The sequence below is a fragment of the Phyllostomus discolor genome, chromosome 7, assembly GCF_004126475.2.
Source record: "Phyllostomus discolor isolate MPI-MPIP mPhyDis1 chromosome 7, mPhyDis1.pri.v3, whole genome shotgun sequence".
Taxonomy (NCBI): domain Eukaryota; kingdom Metazoa; phylum Chordata; class Mammalia; order Chiroptera; family Phyllostomidae; genus Phyllostomus; species Phyllostomus discolor.
Genome location: NC_040909.2, coordinates 36,953,940 through 36,972,660, shown reverse-complemented (window position 1 = coordinate 36,972,660; position 18,721 = coordinate 36,953,940). Strand labels below are relative to the sequence as shown.

Sequence of the window (18,721 nt, the reverse complement as noted above, 5' to 3'; positions counted from 1 at the left end):
TTGAGAGAGAGGGTGCAACAAATAACTATGCCAGAGAAATGGGGTTGTACCCCAGGAAACAGGAATGAATGTTTATCTTGTATTTATATATTCAAATGCATAAGTAAAACATAAACCTCTATATAAATAAGTAGTACATATATGTACATTCACATAAATTATACTTTATAAGTATGTAAAATGCTTTTAAGAATTTTATAAATATCTGATAAACATACTTTATATAAATGCCACTGGAAATGCCAGCTGGTTAGTATATTTGGAATCTTCTGCTGCTTTTGTCACTGCTATACTCCAACCACACATAAAAATACATGCCCACACAGTGTAACCATGGGCACTTAAGATACGTTTCATGATTAAAATGACTTTTCTTCACCTGCTTTTAGAATGAACTAGCTTTAAAAAAATTAAAATAAATCCAGGCTCATGGTAAAATGCTCAGACAGTGTAGAAGGGCATTAAGGCAGAAAGCAGGTGGCCCCTTCTCCAGCCCCACATTGATACACCCACAGCACATGCACTCCCTGGTCACGGAAGCTCTTCTGAGAACTCTGGAAGATTTCTACATTCCATCTGTAGGAAGCTTTAGGAGGAAACTGTGTTTCCTTCAGAGGTTCTTCTACCCTAGACCCTCGTTCCTCTGTCTGGCAATCCCTTATACTTACTCCTCTCAGGTGACACCCCATCCGTGGGCCTCCCTGTGCTAAAATTTCTAGATTTGGGTTCCTACATTTATTGTAGCATGTAGTATGGCACACTGGTTCAAAGCACGTCTTTCCCCACTGGCACCTTGAGGGCAGGGCCATCTAGCTAATCTCTGTGCCCTCTGCCCCTGGAGGGCACGATGGGTGCTGACAATGAGCAGGGAAGAGCTGGCTCCTCAGACCTTGGGCAGAAAATGGCTTTACATGCAACTTCCATATTGTGCTTAGACAGGTTCCTGATTTAAAGTTTTAAAAGTTACACCTAGATGAGCCCAAATTCTACTCTATAGAAAGTAAAATTAGTAGGAAAATATAATTTAACTCCTGTCCATTTCTGCCCCCCCCCCCAAAACCCCCAGGTTCCTTCTAATCTGGCAGTTTTCAAAATGTTTCATGGACCTCTGGGTCTCCCAAGGCCCTTTCAGTAGGCGTTGAGGTCGGTAAGTAAGTAAGTAAGTAAATAAATAAATAAATAAATTCATAACACTAAGATGTCATTTGCCTTTTAAAAGAAAATATGCAGACATACGCATTAATGGTGCAAGCAATGAGGGATAAAACAGCTGGCATGGTAGCAGGCATGTAGCCAATAACACTAAGATGAAGGAGTAAAAATTATTCATTGTATTAAATCTCGACTCTCGCATACACATCCTTTTGCTGCTCTGTGTGATCAAGTAGGGGACATACATAAAGCCCGTCCGATGTGCACTGAGAAGCAGTGACGGCCGTGAGGAGAAGCGTGTGGTTAGTTCTTTGAGCTGTGAGCTGAACTGGCCTTTTTTTTTTCTTTCATGGAGCACCATTTTTACTGAGAGGCCAACTAGTGTTATTCAGATATATATCTGATTGAGTTATTCAGATTGGGTATCTGGACAAACATTTTCATGAAAATGGACTGAGTGAGTCTGTCATTTTAAGGAAGTAGCCCTTTTGTTGACAGTACTAAAATTAAACTGCCAAGAGAAATTTAGTTTTGGGGAAAACTGCATCTACCTACCATGAGCCTGACACTTCTCAATACCGTAAATGACTTCTCTAACGAGGCTGGGGGTGAGGTTAATGAATATAAGTTCTGGAGATATGGAAGATATGCACAGCTCAGTGAACCACTGTTGTCCAGATGACCAATGCTTATTGTTACAAAAAATGATGTGTGGGGCCCTGGCTGGCGTAGCTCAGTGGATTGAGCACGGGCTGGGAACCAAAGTGTCCCAGGTTCGATTCCCAGCCAGGGTACATTCCTGGGTTGCAGGCCATAACCCCCAGCAACCGCACATTGATGTTTCTCTCTCTCTCTCTCCCTCCCTCCCTCCCTTCCCTCTCTAAAAATAAATAAATAAAATCTTAAAAAAAAAATGATGCGTGGGCTAACAGGTATGAGATAGGCCGGTGGATTTAAGTGTAACTAAGTGCTCAGAGTTCATTCATATGGTTTCAGATTGCACGTTGCAAATAACCTTTAAGGAGCAACCTCCTCAAGTTCTAGTGTGCTATCAAAGAATGTCCGTGACTAACTGAAAAGACTGTTACAAAACTACTTCCTTTTCCAACTACCTATTTGTGTAAGGCTGGATTTTCTTTACATGCCTCAACTGAAATAACAGATGGCAACTGAATCCAAAAGCAGATACGAAAATCCAGCTGTCTTTCTATTAAGCCAGACATTAAAGATATTTGCAAAAAGCAGAACACCACTTTTCCTACTATGTTTTTCACTTTAGAAAGTTATTTTAAAAAATAAAATGTTATTTTTATATCATGCAACTACATTTTATCATAGTAATTTTTCCTAAGTTAGTGGTTTTTAAATCCTTATTTAAAATTCTGAATGTGGTCAATCCTGATAGCTGTAACTCAGATAAACAAAAGCTTGTTGGCTCCTCAACGATTTATAAGAGTGTAAGGGGGTCCAGGGACCAAAAAGTTTGAGAACTGCTACTCTAGCCTATAAGAAAATGTTCAAACTCATTTTTAAGGAAATTATTTTAAAATTATTTTACTCAATAAAATAAATCAGGTATAAGCCTAAAAGAACTAAAGACAAAGTGAATGCAAGTGTGACAGAATACAAGGCAGAAATCCCCAGGACACTTGGAGAGACCAAGGAATGGAGCAGCACAGAGAGACACATCCACATTTGCACGGATACACAAACACTCTGCAGCTGTCTAATCCTCCAGGTCTGAAGTGTTACCGTCAGCCCTCACTCCCCAGAGCTCTCTCCAGCAAACCCTGGAGGCCTTAGCAGAAGGGGAGGGAACACAAGGGCCACCAACCAAACTGGAATCTCCTGCTTCTTCACACTGCTCTCTCGCCCCCCACAATCTCACTCCCCTGAAAGTATCAGTCTGGCCCTGGCCACTCTGACCTGCTACTTCTCTGCCTCCTTCACCAGCCCCCTTGCTGTTTCTTGAAGAAGCTGGGCACGCCACACCTCTGGGCCTTTGCACATGATGTTCTCTTTGTCTCGCATGCACATTCTTACTGGATCTCCACTTGCTCTGCACCATCAGGCATCACTTCGTGGTGAGGCCCAGCACCGACTGCCTTATTTAAAACTGCAACTCCCCACCCCAGCACTGATGTCATGGGTAGGTTCTTGAAAACTGCAACTTTAAGCAAAATGATATATAAGGAAACCTATTTTACCCTAGACTAAATGATGTAAACAAGAGTTACGTTCCTACAGCACATTTTGGATCACAGGAACATCACCCAACTTCTAAATAAAGACCCCAAACACTTCTAACATTAATCATTAGAATAAATGTAAGCTATGCATACATTTAAGAGAGACTTACAAGAACAAGTAAAATAATTATTTTCCATCCCACTCATTCCAGTTCAGGGTGGTGGGTGGCCAGAGCCTGTCCTGGTAGCTCAGCGTACAAGGTGGGACCCAGCCCCGGACAGAATGCCCTTCCATGGCGGGCCGATCTGACACCCACTCCCACCCACACTCAACCAGGGACAATGCCGACACGCCACTCTGCCTCACGTGCACGTCTTGGGATGTGGGAGGGAACTGAAGCCTGCAGAGAAAACCCACACAGGCGTGGAAAGAACATGCAAGCCCCGTACCTACAGAGGCCCTGGCTAGGAATTGGACTTTTTTCCTTCTCAGTGTTATAGCAAAACCACCTTATGTGAGGACCTGCTGTACTTAAATTTGATTATGGCTGAAAAACCAGGGGGACCAAGAGTCCTTTCATGCTACACTCGGGTGAAAGCTGTTCCCTGATTTGTAGGGCTGCTGCCCACATTCTGTTTGTGCAGCCTGTCACTGCTCGCGCCCTTGCCTTGCATGTCTCCAAGGTTAGCTTGGTCAGTGCTGTTTGCTCTGGTAGACCGATCCATTCACCCATTACATTAGTCTCCTCCCCCATCGTATCCTGGATACTGCTTTTACTATTCTGGGATTGAACTTGAAAACAACAAAAACAGATTTTTGGCAATGATCTGGCCAACTAATTCCCAGTATTTCCAGCTTAATTAAATCTTCCCTCCCCCAATTAGTCAAGGCAACTTTACTGAAATACACAGACGTCAAAAAACTTAAAATGGCAGTTTCCGTATAAATTCTAATTCTCATAATGCAAAAAAAAGTGCTGAAAAATCTCTTTAAGTTGTTAACCAGCATATCTACCATGTAGAACTTTATAGGGCTTGTTAATAAAATTTAGTGTACTTTCCTTAGTAAATTTTTAAGATGACATACAGAGAGTGAAGTAACCCTATCCAGTATAATTGTTAGAACTAGAAGTCGCTTACTCAAGGCCACTCTCCTGGACCAGACTAAAGCCCATTTTTTTCCTGAATCTTCTGATCACAAGGAGAGGCCGAGAGTCCTCCTGTAGCTCCCTGGCACACAATTCATAACGCATGTACGTAATAACAAAACCGAACAGACAGGGCAACTCTCTGTCTCCTCTCTCTACGGCAAGTCGTCTTCTATAAAAAGAAACTTAGAAATAAAACCCAACTAAAAAAAGAACGCACTGTATTAGGATACTGACCTGGAATCCTGCAAAAGTCAAACTCGCAGCCCATTTTGGGCTAGTGCAAGGCCCATATCGCAGTGGAATCTGCTGCGTGGGTCTGCTGCGCCCTGTGGAAAGTTTTCTGACAACGGACACTGCTTCAGTGATCCGGCTCCACCTTCCCACACATCTTCGCAGTACATTTTCTCATAGTCATGTCGGGTGTGCGTCAGACCGCCCCACGTGACTGAGTGTTAGAAACACACGCAGCAGATCTCGAAAACAGATTACAAAACAGAAGCTCTTTATAGAGTTCAGCTGTGTCTAGGAAAAGGCAAATCCTCTTGATTTGCCTCCTAAAGGGAGCCCAACAGGGGCAGAGCCGCATTTATCAGACTTTACTGCACTTAAGCTATCAGATTCAAGCAGGCGTAAGAAATAGGACAAGGGAAATTTGTTTTTCAACTGAAATGCAGGCCCTTGGAAAGACTAAAATCAGGAAGCTGCTAGACTGCACTCAACAGACAGGGTGGCTGGCCTGAACTACCTTACTTGAATACATTATTTTGAAAAGGTAAACATTCGCTCTCTAGGCTTATAGTTGCGTGCATACAGATAGTGAGAACAAGTATTACCAGATTTGTGAATGATGCAATGTGTCCAGTTAAATATTTCAGGTTGCTTGCTGGAAAGATAAAAGGAGGAAAAGGTCCCTGGTTTCCTTTTCCTTTTTGAAAACACAACAGTGTTTCAGGGTAGCCCACGTACCTTGGGTTCATCTTAGGATGAAGCTTGCCCAGACTCCTGCTTGCTTAAGAAACCTGGCAGACAGGCTTAGAGTTTTTCCCTGAAGACCTGGAGTGATGTAACCATTTCTTGTCTCAACCAAATTCTACTGACACGCCAAGCCCCTAATGCATGAAGCATTTTTAATCTGAATGTGGGGACCCAGTTACCAAAATGACCAGGACACGATTCCTGTCCTTTGGAACTTTTCATTTTTGGGGTGAGCCCTAAACCATCCACCCATTGGTTTCAAAAGCCACACACTGCTTTCTTGTGAACCTAAAGGGCCAGTGGATTTCATGACTGTCTCTCTCAGCTGACAGCTGCCTCACAGTGAGGGCAGAGGGAAGGGCGGTTGTACATTTTGGCTTCTGCACAAGAATGAACCTCCAGCTAGTTGCAAGGACAGGTTATCCTAAAATGGACAGAACACCAACTGCTTCTTTGTTGTTAAACCATCTACCTCCACTTCCCATCACACCCGCCTTCCCTCACCCTGCCAGTGCTCTGCACCCTGGCTTTTGGGGGACTCCTGCAAGGCAATGAATCTACTTTAGATTGGTTCTTTCTGGATGAACCAGAACTGGGCAGAGAGGAGTGAACGAGATAAAAAAAAAAAGCATAAAGCATGGTGCTTGACACATAGTAGGGGTTCAGTGAGTGTTGGCTGGAACCAGCTTAAGAACTGACTATGTCCGGCTCAATTGGTGGCTATGGAGAGAACTGCCTACACTTCATGCAGTACACAGGGCGATCTTTTAAAACACAAAGGAGATCAAACTGAGCCCGTCAGTGGTTTTCCCCAGGTACTGGGATAAGCCGGACACCCTACACTGTGCCCTGTCCGCAGGTCTGGTCCACCGTCTCCAGGTCCCTCGCTCCCTTCAGCCCCACTCTCTGTGCTTGCCACACAGGCCTCCCGCAGCTCACTCCACTCGCTAAGACCTTCAAACTCTCTGGTTCCAGCACTGCCGATGGCTGGCTCGCTCTCGTGCGTATCAGGCCAGCTCAGACGTCATCTCAGAGGGACCACCCATCTCTCCGTTTGCTCTGGCCTTTACCTGCCCTCACATCATCTGACTTATTTCCTCCACACCACTTAACCTCAACCTGCAATTATCACGTGTCTATCTGCATGTTTACTGTCTACTCTGCCCACCGGAGAGTCAACTCCGGCAGGAAAAGGACCTTCCCCGCCCTGTTTACCACTCTATCCCCAGGCCACAGCACACGGGGAGCACGCAGGAAACATTCACTGAGTGAACAGCGGGATGGCTGTGCATGGAGAACACCGACAAGGCTCGTCCTGGTCAAAAAGGCAGCCTGCTCCCTGCCTTGCACTCCTGACCCCCTTACCCTGCCTGGCTTTTGTCTCTCCCACAACACTCGCAACACTCCAACAGAGTGAACAACTCACTCACTATTCACTGCCCACCTGCCTGCTGGAACCTGAGCCCTCTGGGACTGCAATCTTTGATTTTCTTCACTGATGTCTATTAATGATCTAGAACAGGTCTGCCACTTAGTAGGCCCCCAATAAATATTCATTTACTAAATGAACAATCTGTATGGCAAATAGATATGTTTTTGCAAAGTAGCATTCCATATGGATAGGCACCATAGAGATCGCCATTGCAATTTTCATCTGTCAGAATTTCCCCAACCAGTTTGGAATACAATTGCTTTTATCTGATCCACTTCAGGTCATGAAGCACTTCACATATTAATTCATTTAATCCCCCTCACAGTCATTCAGACACATAAAATGGAGAACTACTAGGTATTCATGGGGTTAAATGAATTAACAGAGTCCATGCCCCACGCACAGAAGCTGACCTCATCATGCCCACAGCACAGGAGTGGGCGGTGAGCCCAGGGAGGCGCCCTGCTCACAGCAGAGCTGCACCTGCTGATGGCAGCGCACTGCTCGACCCCCGCACTCTGCTGCCTCACCTGCACGTGTACGTGCAGGAGTGAGATCAGAGCAGCTGACTCGCTCCCAGCACAAGACAGCCCTGCGCCGAGTCCAAACTGCAGGCTCATTGCCCAGAATCACCACTGCAGAAGCCCACAGCAGGAGTGGACCCAGGCTGAGATTCAAAACGTGGGGCTGTTGGGGGCGGCCAGCCTGGGTCACGTGCCAGAAGTCACTGAGAAATGCTGCTTGTCATAAAGCAGAATGTTCCAGAGAAGTCCCCAAGAAGGGTAGCAAAGGGCTGGTGTTGAAGTGAGTGGACCCCTGCCCAGGGGCAGTGGGCACCAGGGCAACCTGAGCACGGCCAGACTTTGGGCCTGGGGCCCTTCACAGCTGGCGTTTCCAAGGTGAACACGCAGTCAACTGTAAAGTCACTCCACAGCCTGGAATTTGCTTCACATCCAACACCAAGGCCTTTACTCCGTACCCACGTTACCAACTTAAAATTGTTAGTATTAAAAAAAACACTGATTTTTAAAAGTTTGTTGCCAATTCATTCCCAGAATTCAGGAGACAAAGGTTAAGGACTTGCTCAGCCAGGATTTGCTGATCTCAAGTGAATTCACATGCCTCCCCTCCCCCACCAAAAGTATTTAGATTTATCTTCTCATTACAGGCCTGGGAAGGATGCAGTCCCAGGCTCAGAGGCTCATGCTGGGGACTGGTCAGTCAGGGTACAGCACGAGAACGCAGGTATGGAGCCTCGGGGAGCACCTAGGGAAGAAACTCTCCAGCATGAGGCCAACTTTGGGTGTAAGCCTTTTCCATGGCAGAGGGAAGGGTCTACCCTCCGACATGCAGCTGACACATCATCAGTGTGGCTTGTTAAAACCCTACAGCCAAACTGGAGTGTCTTTACCAAGGCTTGTAAGATCCTCTGACAAATATGTGCTTTTACCACAAGAGAATAAATCCTGAGAGGGCTGAGACTGTTTACCACAGTCTCCCTAGCTCCCAGCACCGCACTGGCACATACCAGGTACTCACAAGCTTTTATTAGATAAATGCAAAAATAAAAAGCACCCAAATGCTAAGCTTGACCCACCATACTTGGCACTGTAACCAAGCTTTCTGGATCCAGTGTTAGGTCAATGTGAACTGCCCTGCTATTTTTCAATTCTGCTAAAAAGGGGAAATACATTTGATGAAGATATGAAGAAGGCTGTCCTGACATGGTAAAAGGAAGAAGAAAAACACACGCACAAAAGAAACAATCAACACTGCTAGCCTCAAGCTGAGCTGGATCAGACAAGCCAGGGCCTTCCACTGCCCGCAGAGTTGTTACTGTTCTATCAAGTTCAAACATTGAAACACAGCATTGAAACATTGAAAATTGTCTGCTATTACTGCTTTGGCTCAAGGGAAGGAAAACAGAGCCCTGGCTGGCAGAGCAGCTGACTCTGATAGGAGAACTGTCCTGTATACCAAAAGGCTGTGGGTTCCAGTCCTGGTCAGGGTACATACCTAGGTTGCAGGTTCAATCCCTGGTTGGGGCACGTACAGAAGGCAACCAATCGATGTCTCTCTCTCTTCCTCTCTCTCTAAAATCAATAAACATATCCTTGGATCAGGATTAGGAAAAAAAAAGGGGTGGGGGAGAAAAGAGCAATCCTTTAAGCTCTACTGATCTGCTTTATTCTGCTAAGATAAGACAACAGACCCAAAATGGGAGTTGCTTATGCTAAGCCCATCACCAAACTGAAACTTAGTTTGACTTTCCCAGAAATGGAATCAAATTGACTGACCAGCATTAGCAGGTCATCTTCCTGATAAACACCTGCTATTGCCTATATGGAAAATAACCTTGTAATAACCAATCCACATTTTTGCTTAGTGTAATTATCTTGTTTTGCTCCCTTCTGCCTATAAAATCTCTTGCCTTGTATTTTTGGAGCACCATTCTATTAGATTGCATGCTGCCTGATTCATAAGACACTGAATAAATACAAAAAGATCTTTAAAATTTACTCTGTTGAATTTTGTTCTTTAACCTTTAAACTCCAGGGATTGGGCCTTCGTCTCCTGGGTGCTTAGAATGAATCAACAACACATTTTTTTAAAAAAACAACTTTTTGCCCTGGCTGGCGTAGCTCAGTGGATTGAGCGCGGGCTGCGAACCAAAGTGTCGCAGGTTCGATTCCCAGTCAGGGTACATGCCTGGGTTGCAGGCCATGACCCCCAGCAACTGCACATTGATGTTTCTCTCTCTCTTTCTCCCTCCCTTCCCTCTCTAAAAATAAAGAAATAAAATCTTTTAAAAAAACCCAACTTTTTTAATACTAAAAATTTAAGTTGCAACACATAAGTGTAGGCCTTGGTGCTACGTGTTTGTAAGAACTTTGTTTCCATGTGATGTCCTCCCTTCAAGCACTCCCAGAGGTCTCCCCTCCCTGGACCACTTTCCTGTTCCTTCTGCTATCTCCTGAATTTAGCCACCTCTCCTGGGTAGCTAAGTGGGAGAAGATGCTGGGCAGAGCGAAGCACCCATGGGCCTCTGGCCTGCTTCTGGGTCACAGGCTCTGGATGCTTGTGCTTCCCAGAGCACGATGTGTGACCTGCTCCAAAAGCAGACACAAACCCTCTTTCCCCATCAGGCAACCGACAGTCAGATGAAAAGGTCATTAGAATGTGTGCTGATGGTAATTCTCAGCAGAGCTGCATATCAGACTTACCTGTGGAACCTCAAAAAATTAAAAACAAAAAAGAGCTAGGTGGCACCCCCAATGCTGAATCAGAGTTTTGGGAGACAGGGTTTGGGCAGGAGTGCTTTTTGTATCCTGCTGCAAATTACTGAGTGATATTGTGCAGATAAGCTGGCTTGATAGCTAACTACACTCTGAAGAAACAGGCCATTACATCTCTTGCTGGGATGGAGCACCTCTCGGCAGCCTCGCTGAGGGCTGCTTTAGAGTGACCTTGACATCCCACCACACTTGCGTCAATGTCCCCAACGTGACTTATTCATTTGGCAGGAGGAAGTTCACCTAAATATGCCAGCCATGCGCTGTGCCTCTGATCTCTAACAAACACGTACGTGTGCCCAGTGCTGTTTAACGTGCTCCATCCCGTTTCAGCCTCATAGCAATCCTGGTTTGCAAATGAGGATGCTGGTGCCCAGAGGAGCTGTGTAACTTGACCAAGGTCACAGAGCTACTGAGAAGCAGAGCTAGGATTCAAACCCCAACAGTATGATTCAAAATCCACACCTGCTGTTTCAGGTTCAGAAGCACCAAGAAATGAGGAATCCAGCTTCTCCCCACCTTTCTTAATATTGAAGGGTCGCCAGCTACAGACCCCAGCCTCCTCACCTGTGTAATGTGTGTGTGTGTTTGGCAAACTTGGAGCCTGGGCTTGAGCAGGCTGCCATGAACAGGGGGACAGGTAAAGTGCCCTGTGAGGGCTGCATCCTCCTCCCTTAACCCCCACCAGAAGGGGCCATTTCTTTAATATGCAAAATGCCATATGCACCAGCAGGTAGCCCTGGGGTGGACACTTAAAGGGAAATTCAGAATTTTCTGTAGCGTTCTACTTTTAATGCATTTTCTTTAAAAATATAAACTTCAAAGTAATATGTAGCACTCAAAAATATTATCACTTTTATTTTGATCCACTTCCATTTCAAGGTGATGTTTATCAAATGCCTACCACCCACCAGTTACAGAGTATAACACAGGGGCTGGTATAAGACGGAGGCGTAGAAAAGGTGCAGTGGTCCCTGGCCAGGTGGCTCAGTTGGTTGGAGTGATGTCCCATACACTAAAGGTTGCAGGTTTGGTTCCCCATCAGGGCACATACCTAGGTTGTGGTTTTGATCCTTGGCTGGAGCACGTACCGGCACGTATGGGAGGCAGCCAATCGATGTTTCTCTCTCACATCAATGTCTGTCTGTCTCCGCTCTCTAAAATCAATAAGCATATCCTCAGGTGAGGATTAAAAAAAAGGGGGGGGGGGTAGTGGGGAGATTAAAGCTACTGAAACAGGAGAACTGGGACCCCGAGGCGTTGTATCAGTCTATTCACAGAACGGGGTGCTACCCCAGGGTGTTTTAGGCTGACTTGGGAGCAGACCTACCACGTCAAGTTCTGCACAACGGCTAAGAGCCTGAATGTGGTGTCAAGTGGACCTGGCCCTGTCACCTCTGCCTGTGACCTCAGACACGTTTCTTAAACTCTTTGCCCCTCAGCTTCCACATCTGCAAAATGGAGCTAATAATAGATTCTGCCAGGGTTAACGTGAGGATTCCATGGTAATACCTATAAAGTGTTTGGTGCAGTATCTGGCACAAAAATCAAACTTTAATAAATATTAGCTATTACTGGTATTACTATTAACAACTAATTATTATCAGTCACCTTGTCCCAGGCCCCAAATCCGGGGAAAGTGAAACTCCTTAATGGCAGGGACAAATGCTTTATTTCCCTGTGTGCCCAGGGCTCCCACGCCCCTCACAGAGGGGCTCACTCACTGCTCTTCCCAGATGCAGAGGGTGGCAACATCTGAGCCTGAGCTCATATTTGGGCACTTTGTCACATGTGCCGTCTAAATGATTTTCCTTTCTTTCTTTAGTTGCATTGTTTGTTCGAGTTTCTTCTAAGCATGCAGAAAAAGGCATCAAGGATTTAAATAAAAATCATTTAAGTTTGCTACTTCTTAGCAACTCTGGTCAAAAGCCTGATAGGAAGCAGACCAACGTAATTTGTTTAAGACAAACACTTAAATCACTGATGAACTTCCCCATGTGTACGTGCTTGCCCACTTAAACCAGAAGGTCACGCCAATTTGGCTGGATAAAACAAGGCTAGGGCACTGTTTATTGAGTCATGTGCCTGTTTATATAGCGCCATTCTTAACTTCATGAAAAGGCTCCCCTGGGTCCTGCTTCATCCCCTCTCCTGTCTGTTTACAGATTCCTGGCAGACCATTTGCTTCTCTCCCCTCACTCCAAGGGGATTTTGGGAGGGCAAAGTCCTGGGACCTCTTCTCTCTGACTTTAAACTAGGAACCTAGTAACATGTCAGTTTGGTTATGACTATTTTGAGTGAATACTTTGTTGTTTGATTTTTAATTTAAAATTCTTTAAGTCTCAGTTTAATGGATTCATTAGGTTGTTATTTGCTCAGACAAAAATATTGAAAATGTTGGTTAGGTTTGAAGTTTAGCATATTTATGTGCTTATTTTGAATTTTGGTTCATGGACTACCATCAAAATCTTTGATTAAAATTTTTGACAACTGTCAGAAGTAGTCAGCAGTTGCAAGCTTTCTTTCCCTTTTCCTGTTCCACTCTTCCTACTTAGTGTCTTTAGCTTCAGAGGGTGGAGCAGGGCCTCTGCTCACACACTCGCGGGTTCAAATTCCAGATCTGCCACTCAGTAGCTGTATGAACTTGGACAAGTTAATTATCATCTCAAGAAATGCATTCCCCCCATCTATTAAATGGATATAATAGTGCAACTTAGTTCTTAATAGGATTAGATGAGATAATATAGATACAATGTATCTCCTATTGCTCTTTTTCACCCTGATGATTTTCTACAAAAAGTTTAGAAAACAAAACAATACCTATGACTCTTTTCTCTAGCCCATCTCATTATGTTAATAGCAACCAATTTAATGCTTGTTGGTTGAAAGGGTGCTGGAAGCCAGAGTCATTTTGCAAGTGGGGATTTCCCTGAGGCTCAAGTGGAGAATAAGTGGCCTGGAGAGTCTCTGGCTTCCAGGACTCCCAGTGAGCCTGGGCAAGATCAGCTCTGCAGGCTAGATGGTCAGGAGTTACTAGGCTCAGGCCAGGCGGACCCAAAAGAAGGGAAGTTAGCTAAAATGTGCTCGTGGAAGGTTAGTGCAAAAATAAATAGTAAAATAAGGGAGTGTGGGTTCATTATAGACATTGTAATGTAACTGAAAGAATGCACACTTTTAAACAATAGATACATGCATCACAATGTAGTATGATGATACATAAAGCCAGTAACTGTGTATTAACAGATGCTAAATCAGTAATGCTACTGTCTGGGGAGCCCTGCATGCCTATTTAAGATACTGCACTTCCGTACCCACTGCAGCCCTTTTGTGAAGAGTAAGTACAGAGTGAGAACTTTGAACAGCCAGATAACTTCTACCCCTTGAGTAGTTTTTCTAGGTCCCAGATTGCTCCTTCCAGTCTGGGCAAAGGCACTGAGATTGCCCTCAGACCATCATCTTAGCCCCAGGTTGCATTCTCACTATGGTTCTTCACATGCAGAAACAACACACGCAAAGGTGACCAGCCTCACTAGCATTAGGAGACGAAGCTGGGGAAGGCAAAGCATTTTACAACCCTGAGTGCTCTGTTCCCTACACACCTTCATTCTGTTTCCTCCTCCTGTGGCTAGGAAGCGGGCATTTAAACACAGTAAGACAAGTTAGGCTCTGAGTGGCAACCTATGCCAGCAGGAAGGAGAGGAGGCAGGGCAGAGGGGTGACCTGGACCAAGAGAGGTGGGACTGGAGGCAGGATACAGGGAGAGGGAGGCCATGGAAGAAGAGTCTTGGAACTCCCTTCTGAGGAGGCCTCTGTATTGATGCCTCCTTAATAAGCAGAACCCCAGGTGTACAACAACTCAGGAGAAGGTCTGGCTTCCTGTGTCACTGAGCCTGCCCACTCTGCTCTTCCAGGGGTCTTAATAATAGGGTTAGAGTCACATAAGGAAATTGTACAGGTCAGTGCCTAGTTCTGAGAGCAGGTGGCCCCTCTTAAAAACATGATCCCTTAGAGAGGGCCTTTCCCTGGCAGTGGCTTTTTCAGGGCTGTGTTCTGAAAGCCCACTCCCAGGCCACAGTGCCATGTCCACAAGATGGTGCTGAGTGCACACAAGGAAATGCTCTTGTGTTCCAAGGAGCTGGCAATCCAGTCCCCCGGAATCATTCTCAAAGTGGGCAAATGAGCTTCCCAATAAACAGACGCTGGTGTTTCAGGTAACAAAAAGCCAAGGCGGTGTGCTTCTCAGTGGAGCGTGCTCTCTAACTCAGTCTGGATTTGCTGCAAACAGATTCTAGAGATTCTTCAGAGCAAGGGTGGGGGCTGCTCCACCCAGTGTGGGAATTTTCTCTTTAGAAGAGCAGTTCTCACCAGAACAGTCGTGGGGCCCTGAACTGTGTGACCTCTGCCACATGACGGCCCTTCGAGAGTTTACTGGGCTTATCCCTTTCCTGGGCTGAACATCACAGATTCCTTTAAATGTTCCCTGGTAGAATTTTACAGACAAAAGGAACTTTACGGGTTATTAATTTAAACAATTTCATTTCAGGTTATGAAAATCAAAGCATAGAGAAGTAACTTGCCCAAGATTCCGTGGTGTGACCAAAACACACCTTCAGATTTCCAGTCCCAAATGCCTCACTGTACTCCTCAAGTGGCAGGCTTGGGCAGCTTACCAACAGCAGGGCCTTAGAAGGTACTCGACTTCCGGCCAAGATGGAGGCATAGGTAGATACACTGTGCCCCCTCACACAACCCAGATAGGGACAACAACAATTTAGAAACAGAATAACAACCAGAACTGACAGAAAATTGAACTGTATGGAAGTCAGACAACCAAGGAGTTAAAATAGACACGTTCATCCAGGCCAGTAGAGGGGCGGAGTAGGGAAGCTGGGGAGAGAGGGGTCACGTGGCACAAAGAGTGGTGGGACCGAGCGTGTAAGACCGCAGTGGGCAGACCCTGGGCGTGCAAGCTGTGGCTGGCAAACCCTGGCCAAGGGGTGGCAACTGGTAGAGCCAGTGAGGTGGTGATTGTGAAGGAAGGCACTGAGTGCAACCCAGGATCACAGTGCTGGGAAATAGAGCCTTGGGGCACTGATTGAAAACACCTGTGGGGGTTGAGGCGCTGGGAGAGACTCTCAGCCTCACAGGAGAGGTTGTTGGAAAGACCTATGGGGTGCACAAGTTCACCCACATGGGAATCAGCACCAGAAAGGCCCAGTTTGCTTGGGGGGAAGTGGCGGAAGGGACTAAAATCGGCAGAGAGTGGAGCAAGCACCATTGTTCCCTCTCGGGGGAACAATGTATGTAGCCGTCCCCACATACAGTGTCACAACCCAGCGACTGGGTTGCCCTGCTCTGGTGAACACCTAAGGCTCCACCCCTCATATGTAACAGGTGTGACCAGACCAAGAAAAAAAAAAGATGGCTCAAACAGAAGAACAAATGAAAGCCCCAGAACCCATCCTTTTAAGTGACCAAGAGATAGCCAGTCTATCAGATGCACAGTTCAAAACACTGGTGATCAGGATGCTCACAGAATTGGTTGATTTTGGTCACAAATTAAATGAAAAAATGAAGGCTACAATAAGTGAAATGAAAAAAAAAAATACACAGGGAACCAATAGTGATGGAAAGAAAGCTGGGTCTCACATCAATGGAGTGGACCAGCAGGAAGAAAGAAATAATCAAAAAGAAAAGAATGAAAAAATAAAAATTCAAAAAAATGAGGAGAGACTTAGGAACATCCAGGACATCTTTAAATGTTCCAACATCCGAATTATAGGGGTACCAGAAGGAGAAGAGGAAGAACAACAAGTGGAAAACTTACCTGAACAAATAATAAAGGAGAACTTCCCCATTCTGGCAAAGGGAATAGACCTCCAGGAAGTCCAGGACACTCAGAGAGTCCCAAAGAAGTTGGACCCAAGGAGGAACACACCAAGGCACATCATAATTACATCAGCCAAGGTAAAAATGAAGGAGAGAATCCTAGAAGCCGCAAGAGATAAGGAGACAGTAACCCACAAAGGAGTTCTCATCAGACTGTCAGCTGATTTCTCAAAAAAGACCTTACAGGCAAGAAGGGGCTGGAAAGAAGTATTCCAAGTCATGAAAGGCAAGCACCCGCATCCAAGATTGCTCTATCCAGCAAAGCTTTCATTTAGAATGGAAGGGCAGATAAAGTGCTTCTCAGATAAGGTCAAGGTAAAGGAGTTCATCATCACCAAGCCCTTATTTTATGAAATGTTAAAGGGACTTATCTAAGAAAAAGAAGATCAAAAACATAGTAAAGTAAAATAACAGCAAATTCACAACTATTAACAACCACACCTAAAACAAAAACAAACTAAGCAAACAACTAGAACAGGAACAGAACCACAGAAATGGACATCACATGGAGGGTTAGCAGCAGGGGAGTGGGAGGAGGAGAGAGGGGTAAAAGGTACAGAGAATAAGTCGCATAGATGGTAGGTGGAAAATAGACAGGGGGAGGACAATAATAATATGGGGAATGTAGAATCTAAAGAACTTATGACACATGGACATGGATTAGAGGGGGGAATGTGGGTGGGGTAGGGTGTGCAGGGTTGAGGGGAATGGAGGGGGGGAATGGGACAGCTGTAATAGCATAATCAATAAAATATTTTTAAAAAGAAGAAGAAAGAAAGAAAGAACTTATCTCACCGAGCCCTGGTCTCCTCTACAAATCGGAGCGAAGGACACACACTCCAACACGTCCCTCCCACGGTGCAGGGGATGAGGTGAGGGTGCCTGAGCACCCCGCTAGCAGGCAGAGAACAGCCAAGTACTCAATAACTGATTTTATTTACAACATACGGGCTATTATTTTTTCTTTTTTTGCATGGAATTCTCCTTCCTCCCCTTGTTTTTCTTTTCCCTTTTCAGTTTCCAAACTTCCAGGGCTGAATTTTTTAGCCAAAACTTAAAAATTCCCTTATTTATTCTGCTTATATTCAGTTGGAGTATTTTAGAATGTCAATTCTGTCTTAAGATATATCTACTGATCCCATAAACATGCCGGGCTGGTTCCTCCCCCACGCACCTTCAGGTGAGTTCGGCAGGTGACGTCCACGACAGAGAGCCACGACTGTTTTCCGTGCCCACCTCTGGAAGAGAGGCAGAACGCGATCCTTTTTCTTACCCATTCAGGTTATATTTCGAGATGGAGGCTGTTATACTAATAATAGCTTGGAAAATGTTTTCCAACCTATTATAATACAAAACTAAAGCCCTGGCTTCATCTTTAAGGAGGAAGGAAGCTGAATGCACACGAGCAGGAAGGGGCCCTGCGAAGAGCAGCGTGCGCCACGTCACACAGTCCCGCCCCTGGAATCCATTTGCTGAGCCCTCAGGGTGAGGGCGCTCCCGCACTGGGAGGCCTTCAGAGCAGCTGAACATGAAACTACTGGGAATCACCTACGCAGAAAAGAACGGGACGTCAAGATCCCAGGAGCTGATGTGTGGTCCCTGAGCTGGTCCGTGGTTCTGGTGACTTGACCTTGATTCTCGACCAGGTTCACTCGCTCAGCCCCATTGCTTCAGTATGCACAGCCAGTTCCAACCTTCTAAACATTCTCCTCCATCCCTGCACCCTCCCTAACTGGCTCAGGCCATTTGGTTTTCTGGGGCTCGTCCTCCAGTTTCCTCCTACTGCCCAGCCAGGGAAGGCAGGCAGCCTGCACTCCTCCCTGCCGCATCCACCTACTGAGCAGAAAGAACCCTGCCCCCCAATCCTGACTCTTCCCAAAGGCCAACTTTCTGGCCCCTGGCACAGAGCAAAGGCAAGGACACCTGTCCTTACTCCTGTTTAACCCTTTGCTGTCTACAAGCCACTTTCATACGTACCACCTGCTTTTCTGTCTCACAACACCCCACGGGCTATGAAATAATATTTCCATTTCCATGATGAAGACACTGAGGCTCAGAAAAATGAAGCCAAATCCCAATACCACACAGCCTGTCGTGGACAGAGTCAGGTTTTCAACCCTGATCTTGTGACCTGGGTCACAAACTTTTTCTAGCATACCTAAAAGGAAGACTATGTTTATGTGATTTCAAGTGTTGGTAGATAATAAATCACCAATCTCATCTTTTGATTGATGTTTCATGGTTGTTAGTTTTCTGCCAAATTCCAGGTCAAAAATGTATTTGTATTTGCCATTCAAAAAAAATCTATATATCATTAGCTATTTTTACCAATAAAACCAATTTTTTTCCTGATTGGCCTATATTAACACACCACCAGCCTGGTGATCATCTACACATCTACTGTGTTTACTCTGCCATCCTGCCTTCCCCGACTGCACAGCGTTTTGTTTGACTCATTCTGTAAATGGGGATGACTCCTGAGATGATTACTGTAACAGATGAACGAAGCAACGATTATAGAGACCTTAGCTAGTAAGTGTTCAGTTAATGGTATTCCTCGCATCTGCACATATCACCACTATGCTACTACTGCCACATCTTCCTCACATTCATTAAAACCAAGTGTTTTTGTTTTCCTAA

General features: G+C 45.4%; 1 protein-coding gene across 9 annotated transcripts in view; it reads right to left on the bottom strand.

Moving 5' to 3' along the window:
• The window catches only part of ZBTB38 (zinc finger and BTB domain containing 38), a 76,329-nt gene that overhangs the window by 11,037 nt on the left and 46,571 nt on the right, over window positions 1–18,721 (bottom strand). For 2 of the 9 annotated variants that reach the window (XM_036030732.1, XM_036030736.1), the window contains one exon: window positions 8,916–8,992. The exons of 3 other annotated variants lie outside the window; for them this stretch is intronic. The gene's annotated coding sequence lies outside the window, so the exon portion shown is untranslated. Of the gene's footprint in view, window positions 1–4,726; window positions 5,918–8,915; window positions 8,993–11,246; window positions 11,350–18,721 lie in introns of those variants that run through there. 4 more of the 9 variants (XM_036030738.1, XM_028518948.2, XR_004904241.1 and 1 more) reach the window with 4 other exon arrangements.